This window comes from Lutra lutra, chromosome 9, assembly GCF_902655055.1.
Source record: "Lutra lutra chromosome 9, mLutLut1.2, whole genome shotgun sequence".
Classification (NCBI taxonomy): Eukaryota; Metazoa; Chordata; class Mammalia; order Carnivora; family Mustelidae; genus Lutra; species Lutra lutra.
In genome coordinates this window covers 109,291,800-109,312,457 of record NC_062286.1, presented here as the reverse complement: position 1 = coordinate 109,312,457, position 20,658 = coordinate 109,291,800, and the positions used below count along the sequence as shown (strand labels likewise).

The 20,658-nt window shown below is 40.8% G+C and overlaps 1 protein-coding gene across 7 annotated transcripts in view; it reads left to right on the top strand.

The window, feature by feature from the left end:
• The window catches only part of PLCB4 (phospholipase C beta 4), a 426,130-nt gene that overhangs the window by 10,167 nt on the left and 395,305 nt on the right, over positions 1–20,658 (top strand). The gene's annotated exons all lie outside the window — the stretch shown is intronic.

The following is a 20,658-nucleotide window of genomic DNA, read 5'->3' as shown; positions in this document are numbered from 1 at the left end:
TCCTTTTGTAGGGAAGACACAGTCAACCTATCTTGTGCCTGCAGGGAGACAGTGGGGAAATAAATATGCCTACCTCACTCTTCCCTTGCCTCCCAAACTTCTGGCTGGTATCATCCTTTAGCTGAATCCATACAGAAGCCAAGGGACTTAGGCAAGGAGGCAAGGCTGGCGAAGCGTGGCAAATGGGTATGGGGAGGCAGATGGCAGACGCTACCCATCTGCCATCCAGAACATAGGTTTCAGAGGTCAGGCCAGGGTGGAAAGCCTGCTTTGGGGGACAAAAAAGAGAAAATATCTACAGTGATTAAATTCAAATTGAAGGTAAGAATGTTCTAGAACACCACATGGCTGATATCAGTATGACTTGTGGTGGGCCATAGAGAAACTCCCTCACCCCCCCGCAAAAAAATTGTTGGTCCATTTGAAATGAATTGTGTTTCTTGGCATATGCCTAGAATGGGAAACTTGATGTGTTTATCTGAAGATCCCAAAGTGTAGGCCCTAGACAGATGAGATAGAAGGGATTAGTAAAGTCTGTCAATATGGAATTGGATACCTAAGATATAATTCCTTTGCTTTTAATATTTTATGACAATGTTTTATTTAAAATGTCAGGTACCTAGGGGAAGAGACTAGGAGGAAATTAAGGTTATTAGCAGTAATTTTCCTTCAAAGAAGTCAATTTAATGGAATCATTAGCATCTCTGAATGGAAATGAGCAAGGTTTATTTTCCCATTTGTTCAACATGGCAGGAAGGCTTGGAGATTTTGCGTTCATTTATTTTCTCATTTTCGTGGCCCTGTTGTTTGAAAAGATGAAAAGACTGCTCTGTTTGGTTTGTGTACTTGTTTTGAATGAACAAGCAGTGAAATTTGATTAGAATCATAAAATCATACTGCTGAAAGGAATATCAGAGTTCATCTCTTCTTACCTCCAAGTGTTACGGTGTAAGAAACTAAGTTATTAGCATTTGCTTCTGTGCAAATTCTCTGAGTTGGTGACTCTGGGGAGGTCACATCACTTTGCCAATCTGAAGGAATTGCACTAGATTAGTTCATTTTTGCTATTCCCTTACAGACTCCGGAAGTTCCTGTTTGCAGTGCCTTGCTTGTCCATCCTATACAATTTTCATATAGGAGAGGCAGAGCAGTGACATCTGGTCTACCACCCATCCCTTAAACTGGTGTTCTCTGGAGGTCTCTACATTGCTCATAACTCATCTTACTCTATTTACTTTCTGTATAAGATTAACTCCTCCACTTCTACCATTTTGACAACCTATTTACTGATGACTCCTCTGTCTCTGACCTCTTATCTGATTTCTGCTGGATTCAAGTTCTACAGGATACTGTCAGATTGGTGTATCCAAAAGAGAAGTCCTCAACTTCACTCCAAATCAATGTCTCTCTCATCCTGGGTTCTAAATCTTCATGAAACAAGCCACTGATCTCGTGAGTCTACCCTGTGACTATCTTGCATTTCTGTCTGTTCATGTCCATTCCGGCAGCCACCGCCTAAAAGTTGTTCACAACATTCTGTGCCTTGATTGTTCCTGTAATGTTTCAATCGGCTTCCCTATTGTTCTGTCTCGTTCATTCCTCACTCATGTGTTCTACTGGCTCTTGAGTACCACATACTGTAACAGTGAGTTGTAGCTCTTGCCCTCAGGGGTTTACAGTTTACTGGAGGAGGTAGATAAACAGCTACTTTATAAATTTACATCCCAGGGCATCTGGTGACTCTTGGTTTCTGCTCTGGTCATGATCTCAGGGTTGTGGCATCAAGCCTGGATTCTGGCTCTGTGCTCAGTGCAGAATCTGTTTGGGATTCTCTCTCCCTCTCTCTCAGCTGCTTCCCCTGCTCATTTGTGCATGCACGCACACTCTCTGAATAAATAAAATCTTCAAAAAAATTTTTTTTGAAGATTTTATTTATTTGACAGATAGAGATCACAAGTAGGCTGAGAGACAGGCAGAAAGAGAGAGAGGAGGAGGAAGAAGGCTCCCCGCGGAGCAGAGAGACCAAAGTGGGGGTTGACCCAGAACCCCAGGATCATGACTTGAGGAGAAGGCAGAGGCTTTAACCCACTGAGCCACCCAGGTGCCACTTAAAAAAAAAAAATGAATTTACATTTCTGCCGCTTTACTCCATTCTCCTTACTTAGCTAAAGTAATTTGCACAAAACAAATCTTTTTATAGCATTACCTCTAAAATGCTTCAACAGTTCTCTATTGCTTTCAGGACTTAATTCTGTTTCCCTAATTTGCCAAATACGAGCCATTCCACGACCGGACCGCAACAGTGAAGTTTTAATGTTTTTGTTTTTGTCACCTATTTTAAGCTGTATTAAAGTTCCAAGAACATAAGGTCCATGGCCACAGTGCCTTTGCTGACTTTGCACCCAACTCCCTTCTGCACCTGGCTGAACCCTGCAGGCCTTCACAGGACCCCCACCCCCGCCGCTCCCCCACCACAGCTGTCCTCTTCCCTGCAAATCCTGCCTAGATTTCAACTCCAGATTGGATGCCCCACCTTAGTCCTACTGTTGCATGGTTTGCAAATTTTAGCCACAGCATGCCTTCCTTGGGGGAAGGGAAGAATCTGGTGCATATGAGAAGACTAAATCATTGTGTCTTAAATGATTGAACTAAATGCCATGATCACAGAGTCTGCACGTTGGGCAAATTAGGGAAGCAATCTGATGAATAAGCAGAAGAGGTACCATGTTAAATAAACTGAAACCATCTGCAGACTTACTACAGAAGGAACAAGTATTCCATGATTATTTACACTGGCCTCTGAAGGGTAGCACAGTGATCAGTTTGGAAAGACAATCAGTAATCTGAAAACTCTGCGTTCATTAATTCTGCTAACAGAAGTTCTGATCAGTTGATAATGTGTCAGAACCAGAGGAGACGTTTCCCTGAAGATGGGTTATTGTTTACTCCTGCTGAGCACGTTCTCACATGGTTGTTTCTACTTTACGAGTGAGATTTTAATCACGTTATGCTTATTTTTCTTACAATGTGTTAGATCTCTGAAGCAGAGACTTTTGTAAATTTCAAACTTGGTTAGAAATTCACAGGAAAAAAGCATTGATTTAATCTGATTATTTTTATGAAGTGGAACTCTTGGTAATCTAAAATGCTTTGTATTTATTTTCTTAGAGTATTTTCTTTTCAAAAATGGTTTGTGAATATTATCAGTGCCAAAGAGACAGAGAGAGAGAGAGAGAGAGAGCGAGCAGGAGTGCTATTAATTAACTGAAGGAAAATATTCTGCTGAATATTGTTTTATTTATTTATTTATTTATTTATTTATTTATTTGTCAGAGAGAGAGAGAGAGCAAGCACAGGCAGACAGAATGGCAGGCAGAGGGAGAAGCAGTCTCCCTGATGAGCAAGGAACCCGATGTGGGACTCGATCCCAGGACGCTGGGATCATGACCTGAGCCAAAGGCAGCTGCTTAACCAACTGAGCCACCCAGGCATCCCTGAATATTGTTTTTAAGAGAGTATTTTTTATAGTTTCCAAATCAGGAGTTCCCAAATTATTCCTGATGTCAGTGTGAATCATATGAAAATAGTGGCTCTGACTGTCTTAACCATGCTGCCCTCCCCACCAAACTTGGGGTACCAGTTGCGTTGGGAGGTTTCTTCTTTTTAATTGGCATCTTTTTGATTTAGCAAATTTCTTTTAGCTTTGTGTTGAAAAAGTGCTAGTTAAGTATGTTAATTATTAGATGCATCATCTTTCAGATTTGAGTGGGGACAGCAGTTAGAAGGATTGCTGTGTAGTTTACAGCTGCTGAGAAAAAATTTCACAACAGCTCTTTGAAAATATGGAGAGGGAATAGTTCTTTTTATTTAGCCTTTTTGGACCTGTGAGGCCCTCCGAGAACCTTAAGACTGGCCTCATTCTGTTGATTTTTCATTCCCTTTGAAAGAATTTCCAAGTAAGTTATAAGTTCCTCTCCCATCTGCCTTAAGTAACATGCAGAGATTTCTTGCACAGCTACCAGAGGGAAAGGAGGGAATTTGAAAGTGTAGATGACTTGGGTATTAATACCTCTCGTGAAAGCAAGAGCTTGAAGCAGGCTCTTGCGTACCCTTCTGTTACATGGTAATTTTCATTTTCTCAGCTCAAATTGATAAATGTGGCAGGCCACCAGGTTTTCCATCAAGATTGATCACCAGGAGGAATCTACTCCTCGATGAAGAGCAACAGATGAGTTTTAAAAAACCTGGAAAGGTTGCACTTTTTACCAAACCAGCCTCTCCCGGCTTTGTTGGAGAGGTGAAGGCATAAGTCACCTGAATGATATACCTCACTGCTGAATAAGGACTTCCTTTGGTTGCAGAAGGGGCACGATGCAAGGAGCAGGGTACAGGGAATCAGTGCTTCCTGCTCTCACGTTAGGCGTAAGACCATCAGAAAGCAGCGTGCACACGCGTGCACACACATACACACAGAGACTCCAGGCTCTCAGACAATGCCCTAGACCAGGATATGTCAGAAGGGCCCTTGTAAAGAAATGGAGTCATTTCTTTGATAGTTTGGAGTCCTTACTGGGTGGCTCTGGGTTACTCAGAATGTTGGGATTTCCCAGGAAATCCCAGGCCCCAAAGCCAGTGTCCTTTAGGCTGAGGTAGTGTGCCCCGGGCCTGACAAATGAGTACAACCCTGTTTAATTCTCTCAGTGATTCTGCAGGTTAGGTGTAATTACCACCTCTGAGAACCCAGGGATTAAAGCGGTCGCTCAAGGTCACATGGTTGGTCGGTGGTCCAGACAGGCCTCCACCTGAAGGCGGCCTGCAACCCTGCAGCGACATCTGTGGTCGGCCAGCTGTAGGGGACACAGATTTACCCCCGCTTCCCGTCTGATGGAACCATGATTCTGGCTCAGGGCAGCGACGGGCCCACTTTAAAAATACTGCGCTCCATGGCCCCTCTGCGGCCAAGACTGTGTTACCCCGTTCTGGCCAGCGGGACATGGATGCACATCCTTGGGTGGGCTCTTCCTTCCTGATCTTCCTTTCCTTCCTGGAGCCTGGACGTGATGCTTAGACTTGCAGATGCCATCTTGTGGTTGTGACGGTGAGAGCACACACTGAGGGTGGCCGAACCGGAAGCAGGGGGCATCTAGTTTCTTGATGACTTACTGGAGTGGCTTTAGCAGCTCTGATCAACTTAACCTGCGAGTTTCTTGTTCACGGAGAAGGAGAGGTGACTGATTTCATTGCTCTGATGGGTGTCATAGACTGAATTGTGTCCCTCCAGAATTCATACCTGGAAGCCCAAACCCCTGCTAACTCAGCATGTGACTATATTTGGAGATGAGGCCTTTAAAGAGGTAAGTTTAAAATGAGCCTATTTGGGCGCCTGGGTGGCTCAGTCCTTAAGCGTCTGCCTTCTGCTCAGGTCATGATCCCAACATCCCAGGATCGAGCCCTGCATCTGGCTCCCTGCTCAGCAGGAAGCCTGCTTCTCCCTCTCAGTACCACCACCCCCGACCCGCCCCCAGCCTGTGTTCCCTCTTGCTGTGTCTCTCTCTCTCTCAAAAAATAAATAAAATCTTGAAAAATAAATAAAAATTAAATGAGGCTCTTCTGTTGGGACTCAATCCAATCTGAACAGTGTCCATATAAGAAGAGGCGAAGCTATCAGGATGGGGGTTAGAAAGCAGGGTTGTATGTGCACAGAGGAAAGGCCATGTGAGGACACACTGAGAGGTGGATATCTTCACGCCAAGGAGACTTTCCAGAAAACAGCCCCTTCGGCATCCTTGATGTTGGACTTGCAGCCTACAGAATGAGAAGGAACATACCTTCTTAGAGCTACCCAGTCTGTGGTAGTCTGTATGGCAGCCTGGCAGCCTAGGATGGGGGGTTCCCTTTACGTGTGGCTGTTTGAAGTCTGACTGACAAACCAAATAATTTCAATGATTTATTTGTTCTACTGTTTTTTGTGTGAATTCTGTCCCCATGGGTCTTGTGACACTGTGCTTTGTTTACTTTAACTTCCACTGTCCTGCCCCTATACACACACATACACACTCATACATACACACACACTCTCTCTGAGCTTCCTTAGGCTGAGGTTGCCAATTCCTGTTTCCTCCTTCATAGCACAATATTTGCACATAGCAGGCACTTTATACTTGTTTGTAGAATAAATTATCGACTACAAAGTACAGTCTACCCTTATGCAACATGGGGGTTAGAGGTGCCAGTTGCCTGAGCAGTCAAAAATTTGCATATAATTTTGGCTCCCAGGAAACTTTACTAATAGCGTATTGTTGACTAGAAGCCCTACTGATACCACTGATAGCTGATGAAGACCTATTTTATATATTAGTATTATATACTGTTTTCTTTTTTTTTCTTTTTTTAAAGGTTTTATTTATTTATTTGACAGACAGAGATCACAAGTAGGCAGAGAGGCAGGCAGAGAGAGAGGGGGAAGCAGGCTCCCTGGTGAGCAGAGAGCCGAATGCAGGGCTCGATCCCAGGACCCTGAGATCATGACCTGAGTTGAAGGCAGAGACTTAACCCACTGAGCCACCCAGGTGCCCCTATATACTGTATTCTTACACTTAAGGTAAACTAGAAAAAATACGTTATTAAGGAAATCATCAAGAGAAAATACATTTACAGTCTTGTACTATATCTATTGAAAAAAATCCACACATAAGTGGACCTATGCAGTTCAAACCCTTATTGTTCAGGGGTCAACTAATGGTACTTGACAATGTTTAGGAAAGCAGAAGGTTGATTAGAATAATGATAAAAAACACGAGTGCTTTTTTATCACTACAAATAATAATTTTGGTATTTGAGCATATATTCCTTATTCCAAAAGGCGCTTTTGTCTTAAATTGGTTAAGTTTGCTTAACCAATTTGTTTTCCCTGAATTTTCACATCAATTTGTTGACAGATAGGGATTTGGATATACCATATAGTGCCTCTAGTCAGTTCCTCGATTTTTTTCTGTTATGAGTTTAACATTCTTCTTTAAGGAGTCTTAGAGTTGAAACATTTCATGTTAAATGAGCTTAAATCATTTCCCATAATTAGGAACTTGAATCACTGCCTAATTTACAATTTGATAAGTAATGTGTATTTATTGAATTTCACTGCTATCAATCTAGTCCTGGGGTAAGTAGTTTTTTTAAAAACAAAATAAAAATGGTTTTGGGCTTGCTTTCTTTGCTTTTTAACTTCTAACTGACCTTTTAAGTAGTCGAGGAAATACTTTACATTTCTTATTTTTTTAGGTAGTTGGTGCTTTTTGTTTCTAATATTCTTTTGTGTGAAGAATAAATTGTGTGGCCTTTCATGAGGTACAGTAGAGTGTTTTCCTTGATTGGGTGCTTTTTAGACAGGGTAGTGCTCTGTTAGTTAAATCACACAGAAATCTGACAGCTGAGATATGATGTATTTTCCTGGGAATATTCTGCCCAGAACATGACATAGGTACAGTATTGAATGGGGTCAACGTAATAACATGTCTTGACTCCTTTTTGTATGTGCATGAAATTTCAGTGACTGTGTGAACTCATCTGAATGTATTTGAACACACTAATTTTTTTTTTTAAAGATTTTATTTATTTATTTGACAGAGAGATCACAAGCAGGCAGAGAGGCAGGCAGAGAGAGAGGAGGAAGCAGGCTCCCTGCTGAGCAGAGAGCCCGATGCGGGGCTCGATCCCAGGACTCCGAGATCATGACCTGAGCCGAAGGCAGCGGCTTAACCCACTGAGCCACCCAGGCGCCCCTGAACACACTAATTTTGAGCCCTTTGGCTTTTTCAAGCAATCATAACTCATTCACTTTTTTTTTTTTTTTAATTTATTTGACACAGAGAAGGATAGCCAGAGAGAGAACACAAGCAGGAGGAATGGGAAAGGGAGAAACAGGCTTCCCACTGAGCATGGAGCCCAATGTCGAGCTTGATCCCGTGACTCTGGGATAATGACTGAGCCACCCAGGTGCCCCTCATTCACACTATTTTTTTTTTTTTAAGATTTTATTTATTTATTTGACAGAGAGAAATCACAAGCAGGCAGAGAGGCAGGCAGAGAGAGAGGAGGAAGCAGGCTCACTGCCGAACAGAGAGCCCGATGTGGGGCTTGATCCCAGGACCCTGGGATCATGACCTGAGCTGAAGGCAGAGGCTTAACCCACTGAGCCACCCAGGTGCCCCTCATTCACACTATTTAAATTAGATTTTGTGCAGTGGGTAACACACAGTAGGCTCTTAAATGTGTCCTAAAATGAATTTGTAAGATGGGGACACTGACCATATGCTGTTATAATACTTCTCTCCCTTATTTCATGGTTTTGTATGTCCTATTTTGGATTTGTATGCACTCTGCTATTTCTAAAATTGGTAGCTAAGCAATGCATTTTTTAACATTAATTATCAAGTTTCGTCTTACTCTTAAATTTCTTGTGGTTATATGAGGCAGCACAGTGAGCAGCTATCTACCTTGCAGACACCCACTTTTCTGAGTTGAAAATATATTGACCTTGATTGTAACCTTGACATTTAGGAGCATTGACTAGACTCTGAAAACGTAAAGCCCTGTATGATCGTAAATGCCTGTTCCTATAATGTCCTCAATTACACAATAAGAAGAAGACAGAAAAATGGTCAGGATACTTGAACATTTTATATAGAGATTGGCTTTGTACAGCAAAGACTTACCCACAAGAAAGAGTTCATTTTCTAAAGAATCTTTCACCAAACTGAAGGTTAGGGTTACAGTCTTGAGACTGTGACTCTTTGGTTGTTATAATCACAACGTCGCGAGGAATGTCTCTTTCTTCTTATGAACAAAATGATATGTTTACATTTTTTTTTTGGAGGAATGTTACAAAATGTGTCTATTGCGTGACTCATTTTTTAGTATAAGAGGTGATTTGAATTAAATTATCATTGAAATTTTTACCCTGTCTGCTTTACTCACTTAGACCATATGACTTTATGAAGAGTCAGGCAAAGCCAACAGAAGAAAAACTGATTATCTGAAACTTTTATCTAGATTGAAAATGATAGATTTTATTTTTTTTAAGTTTTTTTTTTTTTAAAGACTTTATTTATTTATTTGACAGAGAGAGAGAGATCACAAGTAGGGAGAGGCAGGCAGAGAGAGAGGGGGAAGCAGGCTCCCTGCTGAACAGAGAGCCTGACGTGGGGCTCAATCCCAGGACCCTGAGATCATGACCTGAGCTGAAGGCAGAGGCTTAACCCACTGAGCCACCCAGGGGCCCCCAAAAGGATAGATTTTAGAGCTGAGGATTCCACACAGAAAAATACCTTTCCAAATTGTTCTCTTTACAAAGTGTAGCATCAATGTATGGGAGGAAAGCCAACATTTTTCAGGTGCCCAGTAAAGGTCAGGCGTTCCACCAGGTACTTTCATTTGGGCATGACTCATTGGGGAGACAGTTTAACAACATGGTTTTGTGTGTGTGTGTGTGTGTGTGGTGGGGCTCTAGTTATGTCACTGACTATCCCTCAGGCAAATTACTGACCATCTTCTTCATTTTCATTTTTTTACATCAGTCCTGTGAGTTATGTGATAATCTCCCTGTCCTGTAGATAAAGAAACTGAGGCCCATTTAAGTAAATTTGTTTAGGGCCACAGAACTAGTGAGGTGCTCTGCTTGAATCTGGAACCGAACCCTGCTCATGACCCAACTCTCTGTCTCCCATTTCATATAGTCCCCTTTCCAAGGCTGTGGTGTTTTTTGTTTTTTTTTTTTTTAAGATTTTATTTATTTATTTGACAGAGATCACAAGTAGGCAGACAGGCAGGCAGAGAGAGAGAGAGGAGGAAGCAGGCTCCCTGCAGAGCAGAGAGCCTGATGCGGGACTTGATCCCAGTACCCTGAGATCATGACCCGAACCAAAGGCAGAGGCTTAACCCACTGAGCCACCCAGGCGCCCCAAGGCTGTGTTTTTGCGTAGCTACCGAGTTGATGGTTTCAACCAAGTAGGCTGGTGGCTTTCATGTTGAAGGAGATCAGATTAGAGGTACTGGCTATAAGAAGAAGGGTCGGAAAAGGAAATTAGGAAAAGGGACTTGTAGCTGGCCATTCCCCTACCTAAGTGTCCTTGAGCAAGTCACCTGTCTCAATTTCCTTATCTCATAAATGAAGGACTTAGGCTTCTAGAGCTTTCAGACTTTCCCTTCTTCTGACCTAGTTGTGTGTTTCTCTTTAAAGTGTTTCTCTTTGTTGGGCAAGTATGGTTGATTCTAGTTTTATTATTATTATTATCATCATTATTATTACTATTTTTATTCATTCTGACAGTCTGCCATTTGACTGGAGTGTTAGTCCATGCCATTTAAAGGAGCTGTCTCTATGGTTATATTCTGGAGGTAAAGTTTGTAGAGGTGTATTACATGCACATTTTGATTTTCTGTATCTTCTCAGTTTTCTAACTTAACCTTATGAAAGAAAATCTTGTATAGGTTGGACACTTATTAGTGTAACTGGTTTGTTGAGTGGGTCACACTTATAGTAAGACACAAACAGGAAGCAGTTTTATTCTCCCCCCCCCGACGTTGGTTGATATTTTTGTTAGATTCCGTAGCTGTTGAGTCACTGTAAAGTATTGAAACAAACTAATTTTCGAATATTAGATAAAAATGTGTTACAATATGAATCAAAACTTCCATTTTCCTGTCCAGTCTAGAACTTCTCCCCTTTTCCATCCTTAGGTCCGACCAGTGGCTTAGTGATCATTAGTGAGTTAGAAAGGTCATTTCTGGTTTAATTCTCCTCTTTGTTTTTCCTTCCACCCAGCAGGGGATGGGGTGTATCTGGCTCCTCCAGAGTTGGCAGGGGGCAGAAAGGGCATGAAGACAGTTTTACTTGGCTGGTGCTATTTGTTTTCACGGCCAGCTCATCCTCATACACAGCATGATGGGGTTTTTTTGGGAGATCCCATGCAGGTGCATTGACGCCATGCCATTACTGGATGTGGGCAGTGTGACTCCTGCATAATCACTCATGATCTTGGGCTCTTGTCTTCCAGTGGTCTATTACTGGAGCGTCCCTGAGCCCTTGTACAGGCAGCCTATTTGGGTGGAGATCTTTTGGGTTCTCTCAAACCTCACTACCCTCTCTGGTGTCCATTGGGTCTACAGGATAACTCACATGCCGACAGCATCCAACTCTGAAATGTAGCCTATTTCCTCTCTTGCCTTGCTCTGCCATTGAGCCGCAATGTCAGCCAGGCTCCTGTGCCCCAACCTCACATACGCCCCACAAGGCAGGCTGTGTGCTTCTGCACAGAGGCAAATGTCCAGCCAGGGCATAGGATATCAGCCTCCCTCCCTACCAGTAGCCCCAGGGTGCGAGGGGTTGTTGTAGGCAGTTGGTGTGAACTGATACAGAGGGAAGGAAAGGGAAGCACTCTTCAGTTCCTGAGAATTCTCTTTGAAGACATGTCTTCTGCAAGTTCCTCTCACGTGTAGACTTGGGGGGTGGCGGTTGACCTCAGGACCAGTTTGGCCCCCTGTTAGCCCATCCTGTGATCATATGCAGGGAACTCATCACCTATTGTCTTTAACACTGAGACTCTACCTGAAAATTTGAAACAGTTAAGAGACTTCCTCTTCTACTCTGTTTAAAAGAATTTAGAAATTATTGGCTCTTTAGCAAAATGCACAGGTAAGTGTTATACCTTCAGCTACATTTATAACTTGTGAACTACCACACTTTATAATCTTCTCCCTTCACAGTAATGAGAAATACTAAGTATAGAATAAATGCTTAATGAATTTACTCATGCTGATTACAGGCTATTGGTCTCTGGGGAAAGTAAGGATCAATATGATAAGAGGAATGAGGTTTCTAATCTGTAACACTTTTTGCTAATTTGGGTAAACAATCAGTCACTTAGGTGGAAAAAATATAATTCAAAACTATTGTTACCTTTTGCTTTTGTTGATGGTTTCCTTCGCTGTATAAAAGCTTTTTATTTTGATGTTTATTTTTGCTTTTGTTCTCCTGTCCTGAGGGGACATATCCATAAATATGTTGCTAAGGGCAATGTTTAACAGATTACTGTCTATGTTTGCTTTCAGGAGTTTTATGGTTTCAGGCCTCATATTTAAGTCTTTTAATCCATTTTGACTTTGTTTTTTTGTATGGTTTAAGAACATGGTCCAGTTTCATTCTTTGCTTGTAGCTGGCCAGTTTTCCCAACATCATTTATTGAAAAGACTGTCTTTCCCCGTTGGTTATTCTCACCTCCTTTGTCGTAGATTAATTAATCACATACGTGTGGGTTTATTTCTGGGCTATTTTGTCCATTGATCAATGTGTCTGTTTTTGTGCCAGTACCATACTGTTTTGATTACTAAGGCTTTGTAGTACATCATGAAACCTGGGAGCTCTAACTTTGTTCTTTCTGAAAATTGTTTTGGCTGTTCAAGGTCTTTGTAGTTCCAAACAAATTTTAGGGTTATTCTTTTCTAGTTTTGTGAAAAATGTTATCGGTCTTGAGATAGGAGTTGCATTGACTCTGTAGATTGCTTTAAGTAGTGTGGATATTTTGATAGCGATTCTTCCAGTCTATGAGCATGGTATACCTTTCCCTTTGTTTTTGTCATCTTCAATTTCTTTCATCAATGTCTTAGAGTTAGTTGGGCAGGTTGACCAAGGCAGATGAAACCTGAAACTAAGTTGATAGTCACCTCTTGTGGAAATCTCTAAATAGTTTAGATCGTATATATATTTATATGTTTTATATAAATGATATGAATGTATTATACATATGTATGTATAATACGTGTATATTTAATGTATATGTTTATACACACACATAGGTGTATGTATTATTTATAGTCCTGATACAGCTGTCAGAGAAAGCAATGACATATGATGGAGTTACCTTAAGTATATTTTAAGAGTTGGCAAAGAATGAATGGCATAGATAAAGGAGAATTTCCTAATTTTTGGAGCAGATCCAGATGAATATAAAATGCATTTGTCAGTTTATTGATTAGCTTATCTTAAAGTAGAAAACGATCTTCAAACATTTAATATGCTTTTGTACTAGAGCCTATCGGTGATGATATGATAAGTAGTCATCATGAAGATATAGACTTAATTTTGACTGGAACTAATTACTTGTATGTTTTCAGAATATATTAACATCTATCATTTATTATATGGGAGTGGTTTATCTGAATATCAAGGTCTAAGAAGGTAGTGTCTAATGCTTAAAAAATAACCTTGGAGCTTACAAAAATAATACACGATCATGCTAAAAATATTGGAGAATAACTGAAAAGCGCAAAGAAGGCAGCAAAGCGCTCTTAATCTTATCATAAACAGATAATCATTATACGCCAGAATGAGAAACACCAGATTGCTTTTTGTTTATTGATACATTTTTTTTCCCCACAAGTTATAAAACATCGGTCCTTTCATGGTAGAACTTCCTTTGATCTATATTTAATCAGCTCACTTACTTTTTCTGTTAAAGACTAATAAGAATTCCCTTTCATGGCAAGACTTTATATGTGGGAAGCTATACCAAGACTGTGTCCAATATAATCAGAAATCTGCTAAATATAACTTTCAAACTTTATTTGTAGAGTAGATTTTGATGTAATTTTCTGAGCCTTAGTCAGTTGTTAAGAATTACTTTAAGATGCAGAAAAAGAAATAAGGAAAGTGAGCTGGTGCATAAGAAAAGAGGTATTTTAAACACTTAATGTCTGTTTTTAGTTCTAACACTGGAAATGCTTACTGGCAGTTAATCTAAGGAGGACCATAATATTTTGTTTTGTAAATGGGGCAGTGTCTGATTGTGGGGTCAAATGCAAGGGGGAATATAAATGCCTTTGGCTTGTTTTGGGGGGAGTATACTTTGAGTAAGATAAGCATTCATGAAGAAATGCTAATTTGATAGACAGTTTGGAGTTTTAGCCAGATATCTAATAGAAGTTGTATACAGAGTTCTGCTTTAATTATTATCAGACACTGTCTTTTTTTTTTTTTTAAGATTTTTATTTATTTATTTGACAGAGAGAGAGAGAGATCACAAGTAGGCCAAGAAGCAGGCAGAGAGAGAGGGGGAAGCAGGCTCCCTGCTGAGCAGGGAGCCCAATGCCATACGGGGCTGGATCCCAGGACCCTGAGATCATGACCTGAGGTGAAGGCAGAGGCTTAACCCACTGAGCCACCCAGGTGCCCCCCAGACACTGTCTTTGTAAAAGTACCTCATTATCCTGTTTCTTTCGTAATGAAGCTTGTCTTTAAAATCATTAGCCTTGGGGTGCCTGGGTGGCTCAGCGGGTTAAGCCTCTGCCTTGGGCTCGGGTCATGATCTCAGGGTCCTGGGATCCAGCCCTGCATCAGGCTCTCTGCTCAGCAGGGAGCCTGCTTCCCTCTCTCTGCCTGCCTCTCTGCCTACTTGTGACCTCTCTCTCTCTCTCTCTGTCAAATAAATAAATAAATAAATAAATCTTTAAAAAAAATAAATAAAATCATTAGCCTTTGATGAAGAGTGAATACTTTAAAAAATAACTTTACAGAAGAAAAGCTGTGAGTGCTGCAGAGTTATTTAATTGAGAATATTGTTTTGTTTGTTTGTTTGTTTTCCCCCTGAATCGGGGAAAGAATTAAAAGGTGAGTAGCTTAAAAAAAGAAGTATGTTTATCTTCTTATAGATAGTTCAGCCAGTATTTGGAAAAAGATTCAGTGTTAAGTCGTGTTTTTTTTCCTCCAAAGATGTCTATTTGGAAAAAATTTAAAATATAGGTAAACTATAGTTATAGTAAGGGGAAGGAAAAAAATGGAAAAGTGGTTTAATCGCATAATAACTACCTCAATTCAAGTTTTTTGTTTGTTTGTTTGTTTTGTTTTTGTTTTTGTTTTTTTTTTAATGGGTATTGGCTAGCTGTCCTGATAGAAATCATGACTTGCAAAATGCTCCATATTGTTTGAAAATCAGTGGAAATGTTAGGCTTAAATAGCAGAACAAAGAAGTTCATGCTTAGGTTAATACACTGAGGTTTGCTTTTCCATCTAGCATGTACATCATAGACTGTGCACATATTGTGTAAAAATAATTGCCAAATGTTTCGGGGGTGGTGAGTCTATTTCTTCTCCATCAGAATTTATGAAGTTGTTAAATTGGAGTCATAACAGTTTATTTCATTAAGATGTTTACTGGATAAATGTTTTCACTAAATTTTCATCAACTTCAAGGAGGAATTATTTATTCAATGAAAAGTGTTAGGAGACTGTCACAAAAGGCACCGTTTTTAAAAAAAAATTCTGCAGTAGATTTTTTTTCCCCTTTTGTTTCAAGATAGTCTGTTATTTTAACTGCTTCAATGGATCTGATATGTTGTATGCATGGAAACAGTATGTTTTATTTGTAAGCCCACCTGCCAACCAGTCTCTAAGCTCTTGGGGCCACGGATCCGTAAATGGTACATGGAAAGTATGATGCACACGTGTAACCTACATGGGTTTGGAGGTGCGGAGCTGTTGATTTCTGAAACAGAAGCTGTAGACTCATGGGTTTATTTTGCATCATTTCTAGGTCATATAAGTACATAGTGGCTTGCTTTTAATATGCTGTAGGTATGTAGACATTCTCTTACTCCTTACAGCTCCAAGATGAGCTAGAGAAGGTCACTGTCTGTGTCATGCCAAACCACGTCAGATTTCTGACATGGACAAAAGTAATTGTACTTAAGGTTACAGTGAACCCTCACCCAGCAATTGTTTTTGAGGCCATAAATGAAAGGTTCTTGTGACTGTTACCTTGACTAATGTGTACAAGTTATAAACAGTATTTTAGTAAAGGCCAAAAAGAAGCAGCAAAAGGCCAAAAAGAAGCAGCAGCATGGTCCAGCAGAAAAGTGAGGGCTGACCTTTTTGGTTTTGAATACCAGCTGTGCCTTTTACTAGATACATGACCTTATGTGAGCTCCTTAGGTCCCTTTGAACTTGACCCCCTCTAAAAGGGAAGTAACCAACCGCGCATGCGCGCGCGCGCGCGCGTGTGTGTGTGTAAAGATTAAGAAATACTGTATGCAAAGTGCCTAACACATCGCCTGGCTTATAATAGCTACTTCTTAAGTATAGATGGTTGACAGTTTCTCTAGAAATTTGACATTTCTCTAGACATTTGACAAATGTGTTATGTTGGGTCAGTTGAACAGTACATACAGTTCATTGCATGTATCTGTAGAAATGATGCTTACAGATTTTTTAAAATAAGGATTGCATACTTTTCATAAACTTGGAAAAGTAATCTGTATGTTGTTTTGCCCATTCATTCATTCATTCATTCATCCATTCAGCATTTGTCAGTACTTATTACATGCCAGCTTCCCTCAGCTCCGGGAATTTATGTTTTGTCAAGAAAGATCAATATCTAAGAGAGAAATGTCTAGAATTTTAAGTTCCACTGAAGGTGCATTGTGAAGGCCGTGTGGAAGCACAAAGCAGGGGCATCTGGGCCAGGACATGGGACATCCCTTAAGCCCTCAAGGTGTATCCTCCTCTTCTTGTTTTCTGTTTTTAGACTTGTTTTGTTTCTGGCATTGAATTGAGCCATACTTATAATTATTTCCTTTTCTTTGTCGAGACATACAGATTTTGAGGTTACTCTTAAGGTGGAAGATTTTCTATGTCTTGATCACTGGAATAGATTGCTCTCTCCTTTGGCATCCTTGTCTTTCGTATCCCTAACATCGGAGTGTGATGGTCCATAGGAGGGCACCCTGTGACCTAGCAGAATGCCATGGCCTGTTTGCTGAAGGCTTTCCTCATGACTGCTCACCCTCAAGCTTGTTGACCTTTTAGTGGGAGGCATGCTGTCAATGAGGGGAGACTTGTGGATGAGTCAGAGATAACTATGTGACCGTGTTATCAGATAGTTGTTGGGAGCATCAGTCAGTGAAAGTAGGAACAGCTTTAAGAACACAGCCGTGTCGGGGAGGTAAATTGGATCTGGTGTTAGAATACGTTCCGTTGTGAATTCTAGAAAACAGGAACTTGAACTAGCAGAGGTTTGTCCTTCCTAACATGAAATGCAAGTTAGGAACCTAAGCAGTTTTGTTTTGTTTTGTTTTGTTTTGTTTTGGCAGGGGGTGTGTTACGTATAGCATCTCAGCAATGCCACCAGAGAACCAGGTTCTTTCTGTCTTTCTTTCTACTCCTTTTTGTCTGCCTTTTGTTCTCGAGGTTGTGAGATGTCTCTACACCTCCCAGTAGCTATTCCCAGAAAAGACCGAAGGGACTACGTACATATAATGAGAACAGACTTTCTCAGAGCCCCCTCTCTTGCATCTCATCAGTCAGAACTACATCCCGAGGCTCACCCCTAGTTGCAAGGGTGTTTGGGGGAACAAACCCTTTCAACCTGGCATATGGCCACCTACAAGCAAATCAAGGTTACGCACGTTGGTTAGACAAACAGCCATGATGGCTCTATCAGAGGATTTTATTTTTGTCATTTCTAATGACCTTAGGCTCAGATTTCATGATTTGGTAGCATTCACCACCTCATTAATGCATTTATTTGACAAATATTTATTAAATGCATACTTGAATGCCATTCCTAATTTAATAACATGTGAAAAATATCTGAGTATGGGTGTAAGCTAATGGCAGTTTCTCTTAGCTTATGTAGTAAACTGCTGGAACTGTGTTTTTCAAATTGAAGACAAGTGAATTTTGTTTAGCTGACCTCCATCACACAACTTGTTCATAATTATTACCCATGTACTCCCTTCTCTCACCCTTGATCCTTTTGCTGATACATTTGGAAGGCTGCCTCGTAAGGCCGAGTTGTTCTGGTTTTCCCATAATACTCCCTTTTCCAGCTTTTATGTGCTTATCCATTAAGTCAAACAAATTTCCTTTTCAGAATTTGGCATTGTTCCATTATTGGAAAGGAAACAGATTGTTTTAGGCCAGGAAAACTTGAAAAAGAAAATAGAAAACCATCAGCTACTTAAAAAAAAAAAAAAAAGGAAAAAAGATCAAATCTCCTGTTAGGATTTAGTGTTGGTTTTGTGCTGTTCTGTTCGGAGGGAACCAAGGTTGGTTCTTGCCCCTGGTTTATCTTTGAAGAAGGTTTGGCAAAGCTTTACACACGCTCTTTCCCCAAACCATGACATAAATCCCACTTTCTAATTTATGTCCAGTGTCAGATTTCCAATAGTGGTGTCTGGCAGGGTCAGGAAGTCAAATTCTGAGGCTGTGAAGATGGTTTTACTTGGTATGTGACTTTCCCAGCTTATTGTGAAAGCTGGGCATTAGCCTCATATGACCCCTCCCAGTGTCTTTCACATTCTAGGCGAATTAGTGTTATCATCTTGAAAGTGCCCATCTTTTGCGGTCCCCCAGTGACAGATCACTCTGCTCCATATGTAAGTGGGTTGCAGATTTGATAGTTTATACCTGCGATCCCAAAGTTTGTACCAATATTTATTTATTTATTTATTAAGATTTTATTTATTTATTTTTGACAGACAGCGATCACAAGTAGGCAGAGAGGCAGGCAGAGAAAGAGAGGGAGAAGGAGGCTCCCCACTGAGCAGAGAGCCTGATGCGAGGCTTGATCCCAGGACCCTGAGATCATTACCTGAGCGGAAGGCAGAGGCTTAACCCACTGAGCCACCCAGGTGTCCCACCAATATTTATTTTTTAAAGAGAGAGAGAGAGTACAGGGGTGAGGAGCAGAGAGAGTGGGAGTGAAAGAAACTTAAGCGGACTCTATGCTGAGCGCCCCATGTGAGGTTCAAGCTCACAGACCATGACCTGAACTGAACCAAGTGTGGGATGCTTAACTGTCTGAGCCACCCAGGTCCCCACCCCCCTCTTTTTAAATGATCCCCTCTTGGATCTTTTATTTAGAAAGATTATAGTTCAGGGAATAGATCACATTGATATTAATTATAAGTCATCCATTTTCCTACTTGTGGTAATCAAAGGTATATTTAACAACCAACAATTTCTGACAAACATGAGAAAAGCAGTGTTTCTGTGTTTCTATCACTTAATTTAAAGCAGATATACTTGGAATAATTTAAAAAAATGAGGAAGGTAGGTATTATTGTTATTCGGCATTTGAAGTATTGAAAAATAGCTTCAAGGCCATTATCACTTCGTCCATAAAACCATAACTGCAGGCTGTTCATTTTTTTCTAGTGCGATGTTTAATTTTAAATTTTTTTGCTTATTTCCCTAGTTATTTCCCCTATGTGTTGAAGGGTGTTTGGAAAACAGGAAGGCTAGGACATGTATGATCTGTGCCTTTCTCTCTCTCTTTGTCCTATTTTCACACATAACTTTCATTGGATGACCATCTTTTATTTTTTTATTTATTTTTTTTAAAGATTTTATTCATTTATTTGACAGACAGAGATCACAAGTAGGCAGAGAGAGAGAGAGAGAGAGAGAGAGAGAGAGAGGAAGAGAAGCAGGCCTCCTGCTGAGCAGAGAGCCCGATGTGGGGCTCGATCCCAGGACCCTGGGATCATGACCTGAGCCGAAAGCAGAGGCTTTAACCCACTGAGCCACCCAGGCGCCCCGGATGACCATCTTTTAAATTTCTGTTATGGAAAATTTTAAATAGAACCAAAAAGTAGAGCAGATGCTACAATGAACTTTCATGCAACCTTCATTAAACTATGACAAACTCAGTGACCACTTGTTTCATCTGTTACCTCTCCTCGTCCACAACCCCGACTGGATTGTTTCAAAGCAAATCCCAGATACTTGGTTATTTCTGGATGCCCCATAGAAACTGAAGATCTATGAGGCGCTCCATACTCCTTGTGACCGGGCCATAGATTATGATTTGGCTCAGCGCGTGCGTGTTGAACCATGTTTCCGAATCGGTCATCCATTTGTCTTGGCAAATTTTGGTCGTTGTCATTAGCTGAATTTATCTGCACCTATAATTTCAGAAAATAGGACACACTGCCATTACCCTAACTGTATGGTGTTGGCAGTATGCTGGCTCTGAAGTGAAGAGAAGCAGGAGAGACAGGGCCTCCAGTGCCAGCTGACTCTGGGGAGTCCGTGCAGGGAATTGTCTTGAAGGACAGAAGTTCTGGAGCTAAGTGTGACCAAGCAGGTTGTATTCGGGAAGGTGACATGTAAGTGTGGCTGGGGTGTTGGGTTCTCACGCCTTTCAGTAAGGTGTTGGGAGAATGTCTTCCTTTAAGTTTACTTTAGGGTTAGAGAGGGTTTTTATTGTCAGAAAAGAAGATGGCAGCTGGAGAAAGCACAAGGTAATATAGGGCATCCCCATGTGGGGTGTGTGTGTGTGTGTGTGTGTGTGAGAGTGAGAGAGAGAGAGAGAGAGACAACAATTCCATTTACTCAGAGTGGCATCTCCATGAGTTAATGCTCTGGTAGTCATTTCAGATTCTTGGAGCTCTTTCGGGTTAGAAATTATGGTCATTGTTTTTCATTCTACACATCATTATCCCCGCTGGAAGTTAAATTACTTTATACATGGAATCTAACATATCAGGGTCAGAGTCACAAGTACAGTCTTGGGGACAGTGTTCCGGTGGCAGTTTCAATTAGATTTGGTAGAAACAATTTATAGGAGTCGATGATTAACTTATATTAAACTCTAAACGGTTTACTTC